The following is a 6095-nucleotide window of genomic DNA, read 5'->3' on the forward strand; positions in this document are numbered from 1 at the left end:
GTCTGGGTTTGGTGACTGTTTATGGGGTGAATCCCCACGTGGGGCAGTCTCTGGATGATCATCCCTTCAGGCTCTGCTCCAAACTCTGTGTCTGTAACTCCTTCCATGGGTATTTTGTTCCCTATTCTAGGGAGGAACAAAGTACCCACACTTTGGTCTTCCTTCTTCCTGAGTTTCATGTGTTTTGCAAATTGTATCTTTGTTATTCTAAATTTCTGGGCTAATATCCACTTACAAGTGAGTGCATATCAAGTGACTTCTTTTGTGTTTTTTTTTTTTTGTTGTTGTTTTTTTTTTAACCTCACTCAGGATGATATCCTCCAGATACATCCATTTGCCCAAGAATTTCATAAATTTTCACACAAAGTTAATAAGAAATTACAGGGACTAGGTACAAACTTACCTAACAACTACAGAAAAGATGGCTGAAACTTGTGAATTATTATCAGACAAGGCGAAATAAACATGACACTACACTTGCCCTTTTGGCTTCTCATAGACAAATTCTATGTCATGAAGGAGAAAGGGCCAATTCAATGGACTTCCTGGGCTCCTAGGAGAGGACATGTCAATCCAAATAGTTTCTGCTTATATCAAAGTAACAAGGGCTTCCAGTTTGTCATCGTCTAAGCAATCAGCTTTCATTTTTATCATATATTTCATGATGCTGTAATCCTAGTTATATATTGAACTCTATTGGTTTGAAGATTTGAATCTGAACCACCAAATTATCTAGAATGCTTCCTACACTGCAGGAAAATAAATCATCAAAAGTAGAGCCAATGGACAGAGAGAGGATGCAGTTTTCATCCATCTTCGTTTAATAATACTGCACAAGTAATTATTTTAGTTTGTAATTATTTTAAGTGTGTAAAAAACAAATGAACAATCATATTCAAAGGGATGCAAAAGTGAGTTAATTACAAGCAGGACAAAACGACTCCACACGCTGAAAGTAATGTTGCCATCTTGTTGCTACATGTTAATTGCAACTTGAAAACCGTTTTTTTTTCCAATTTTTATTAGATATTTTCTTCATTTACATTTCAAATACTATCCTGAAAGTCCCCTATACCCTCCCCTGCCCTGCTCCCCTACCCACCCACTCCAACTTCTTGGACCTGGTGTTCCCCTGTACTGGGGCATATGAAGTTTGGTAGACCAAGTGGTCTCTCTTCCCAATGATGGCCAACTGGGCCATCTTCTACATATGCAGCTAGAGACACGAGCTCTGGAGGATACTGGTCAGTTCATACTGTTGTTCTACCTATAGTGTTGCAGACCACTTCAGCTCCTTGGTTACTTTTTCTACCCCCTACATTGGGGGCCTTGTGTTCCATCCAATAGATGACCATGAGCATCTACTTCTGTATTTGCCAGGCACTAGCAAAGCCGCACACGAGACAGCTATATCAGAGTCCTTTCAGCAAAATCTTCCTGGCATGTGCAATAGTGTCTGCGTTTGGTGGCTGACTATGGGATGGATCCCCAAAACCGTTTTCTTTAGTTGATTTAATAAATCCAACTAAATACTTTAAATATGCATAATTATAATCTGTAATTTAAAACATAGCACAATTATGCAAACCATTTTCATAAATCTATACATAATCATATCAAGTAATATTAATATACTCACAAGTATTTTTCCTAAATATGCCTTGAATTTTGGTTTAGTATTTTGGGGTTTTTTGAAACAAATTTATGATTCAGGCTACTGTTTGTGTTTTGTTTCTCTGTTTTACATGGAGTCATTTTATGTAGCTCAGGGTGATCTTGAAATCCTATTCAGCTTACTGAGTGCTATATTCCCTTGCTCAAAGTTCTCATTGTTCTAAAGTGCCATTATTTTAATTACTCCTTCTTACTATGTTTAATATGTTAATAGAAATCCCTTTTGTTGTTTCTTCCATGTCTGTCACATGATTTTAGAGATTACAGTGCTGTCACATTATTCCATTTTAGCTTCTTTCATACCCACACCCACACTGATATTTACTTGTTCTGTAGTTCTTTTTCTATGATATTGTAAATCCTAGGCAGAATATGTTTTCCATGTGTCTTCAAGTTTATATAATTTTTAAAGTTTCATAGTTTAAAAACATTTTGGTTGTGATCATTCTCTTGGCAACTGCTTTACATAGGCCTGTGACTTCCATCAAAAGAAAATTAGAACAAGCATACTTTCACTCTTAGATACATGCAATCTTAATCCTTAACTGAGCTGAAGGGCAAGTCAGCAAACTTTATGTGTATGACCATCTACTATTTTTCTCAAAGAAGAATTATCTAGACTGTTCTCTCTCTACCCACTTGGCTAGAATATGCCTAAACAATATATAATCCCTTTATTTCAATGGATACCCAGTGCTGATAATGGCTTGGATGTATCTTCACATGATCTTAGAATGTGCCTATATTCAAATGTTACAGAATAAATAAAATAATCTATTTCGTGGAGATGTCAAATTTCAACCATATTTATTACAATAGTTGAGTCAAGATAAAACATTTATTCAATTTACACTGGGTGATTATTTTTTCCTAGAGGCTGTATTATGTAATAGGGTTCTGAATACCACCCTTACCAAATGATGCTGCAAGTCTGTACCAAAACCCTCTATGGGATAAGTAAAATCTTGACGATCACTCACGTGGGATTAATCTATCCCTTCTACAGAACCACTAGTTCATGTAATAGTGTTCTGTCAATCATCTACACAGTTTGTAATGCGTACAGTATATAGTACAATCTTCCTCTAAGTATCAGGTAGAAGGTTGTAACCATGGCAACATAGAAAGTTGAAAAGTGGATATCACTCATCTTCCTATAGGTCTTACTAAAGCCTATAGTGCTGTACTTACCAAAATCTGTCACAAAATACACAGAACCAGTAAGAAAAGTGCTTAAAATAAAAATAATTTGAAGACCATTTTGTGCCAACAATTAATTTTCAAAAACTAAGGTGAACACCAATTGGAAACTCTAAATAACTCGCTGGGGGATATATATTACAGTGGTATATATTTTTTAATTGCTTATGTCTCTATTTTGAAATCATCCTAATATTGGTGATGGCCTACACTGTATTCTCAGAGTTGAAAAATCAACTTTGGCAAAACATAATGCACACACACACACACACACACACACACACACACACACACACACAGACACCATGAGAAAGAGCTTCTTCATTTTTCTAAAAGATCTAGACAGTGAAACAGCATGAAATATGGAAGCCAATGGAGAAAATACTCATGGAGATGTGGCCTTCGTACTGCTTAGGTACCTTGTTTCTTTGCACATGAAGGATACATTGATACTTAGACTACCACAGTGAAAGGTGGTCAGAAACTTCATTTCACTCAGATATTACTCACAAAACACATTTTGGTAACAGATTCTCTTAACTTTATTGTGAATATTTTATCTAGCTAGACAGAGTACATTTTTTATTTAATTTATTTAATTAATTAGTTTCTTACTTATTGACTTTACATCTGCTCACTGCTCCCCTTCCCTCCACCCTCTCCCAAAATCCCTCCTGCATCTTTCACTCCCATTCTTTTCTCATGGGTGACCCTGCTTGCTATTGCTCAAACCTGGCATTTAAAGTCAAAAGAGTACTTTTTTAAGCCTCCCATGTTATACAGGGGCAATCTCCCTACTGACAATAATGAGAATAAATGAAAATAATTCTGCAACTTGTGCCATCAAAACTAACCTGTGATTCACCTGATTCCTGTCTAAGTTCGATAATGTAATAGCAAATCATGAGAGGTGTCTCCTTGGTCTTAACTGTGAACTTTACAGTGCCACATTGACAGGCAAGATGTCCTCACCTGTGTGGTAATAGTATAATTGTTGTGGATGTAACTACATGCTCTCTGTTGGCATTTGATGTCCACTCCATGGGGATAAATTCATGCATCTTACTGTAAACTCAGTCAAAAAATTATATATGAAGAAGTCTTAAGCACTGATTGGTAGCATGATATTGCTCTATAAGTAAGTTGACATGGCCCTAGTGCCTTGTAAATACTTAATTTCTTACCATGGTCAAATGGGTCAGTACATGCTGTTTCCATCAGTGTTCCCTTTGTAATAAACACAAGATACTTATAACTGCTTAATATTGATAATAAATGATGACTGAGTGTACAGTCCTAAAATAGACATTTATACCATCTCTTCCAAGTTTCAGGAACATTGTGAAAAAACAGAAGAGAAAAAAACCTTTGTAGAACCCTAAATCAGGAGAAGCACTTCAAAAGGTTAACTTCCTTATTCTTTTTTCTTTTTTTTTTCTTTCCTTTTTTTTGTTTTTGTTTTTGTTTTTTATGGTCAGAGTACTTTATTACAGTATGGTAGGGAACAAATACACACTTTTATTTTCTTCTTTTTTTATTAGATACTTTTTTCATTTACATTTAAAATGCTATCCCCTTCCCTAGTTTCCTCTCAAAATGTCCCCTATACCCTCCCCATGCCCTGCTCTGCAGCAACCCTTTTTTCCAGACAGGGTTTCTCTGTGTAACCCTGGCTGTCCTGGAACTCACTCTGTAGACCAGGCTGATCTTGAACACAGAAATCTACCTGCCTCTGCCTCACAAGTGCTGGGATTAAAGGCCTGTTCCACCACTGCTGGGCCACAAAATGTTATCTTCTAGTATGTACAATCCTCTTGATGGTGACCCAAAGTAGTTGATGTTGCTTTCAGTTGGGCCTAGGCAAGAATGAGCTGGTCAGTCATATATCAAAGATGGGTCATAGTACCCTTTGCTCAACTTTGCTAAACTATTATTTACTAGTGTATTCTGGGGAAAGGACTTATTAGAAGACTTATACATGAAACCAACAGAGGTAAAAGGTCAGATCCAAACCTATTATGACACAGACTATTTAGTTAAAAAGAGTGTGTGATAAAAGACAAAGGTATACATGTAAGAAAAGTGGTTGTGAGGAAGGTATAAATGTGTCAAAGGGGTTAAACAGTAAATAGACAAGTGCAATGGCTTTGAAAGTCATTAGAATGCATCATCTAAGTATAGAAAATTATCAAAGAACACATGTAATATAAATAATATCAAAATAAAGGAAGTTGGAACAACAAAACATTTATAATCTCCGAGGAAAAAAAAGACAAAATATAAACTGGATTAAAACAGAGGAAAAATACAATTTACCAGATAATATTTCTGAATTTCTTAATTATTTAACAAAATAAAATTGAAGTCAAAGCAAAAACCATCATATTGTAATTGTACAAGCCAGGCCAACAAAAAAAGAGAAAGAAAGAAAATGAAAGAAAGAAAGAAAGAAAGAAAGAAAGAAAGAAAGAAAGAAAGAAGGAAAGAAAGAAAGAAAGAAAGAAAGAGAAAGAGAAAAGAAGAAAAGAGAAGAAAAAAAAAAAGAAAAGAAAACCAAGAGAGGCAAAGGAAATAGAGATCTAATCCTTTAGTGTATGTATATTAGAAACAAATTTTACTAGCTCTTTCATGCTCATCTAGTGAATATATGTATATTATATATATAATACTTATATGTATATATTTGCCAGTAAATGCTTTAAAAACTTTTAATCAAATAAAATTTTATCCTATCAGAGCTGTGAATGAAATAGACACAATTTTCTTGGGAGGAGGGCAGCCATTTTGTTTTGTTTTGCCTTGGTGTTTTTGATTGTTTGTCTTTTTCCTTTGGTTTTGTTGGTGGTGTTCTTCTCACTGTTGTTTGTTGTTACTATTGTTTGTGTTCTTAGTTGTAATTTGTTTTTCAGTAGTTATAATTTCCTCTATTCTCTTTTTATTACCTCTACTCTTTTCTTATTCTTCTGTGTCTGAAGTATTATTTCAAACACTCTCTCTAGGTCTAATTTGGTGAGCATGAATTCTTTTTCTTTATCGTGAAATTTTTTTATTTCTCTTTTAGCTATTCAGATATGTTTACTGAGGACTGGAATCTAGGATGACACTCATAGTCTTTTAGAATACGAAATACGTTGCTCCAGGCTCCTCTCAATTTTATGGTTTCTATTGAGGAATCACCCACTCAATTGATGAGTTGTCATTTATATTTTACCTATGTTCTT

This window comes from Mus musculus, chromosome 17, assembly GCF_000001635.26.
Source record: "Mus musculus strain C57BL/6J chromosome 17, GRCm38.p6 C57BL/6J".
NCBI lineage: Eukaryota > Metazoa > Chordata > Mammalia > Rodentia > Muridae > Mus > Mus musculus.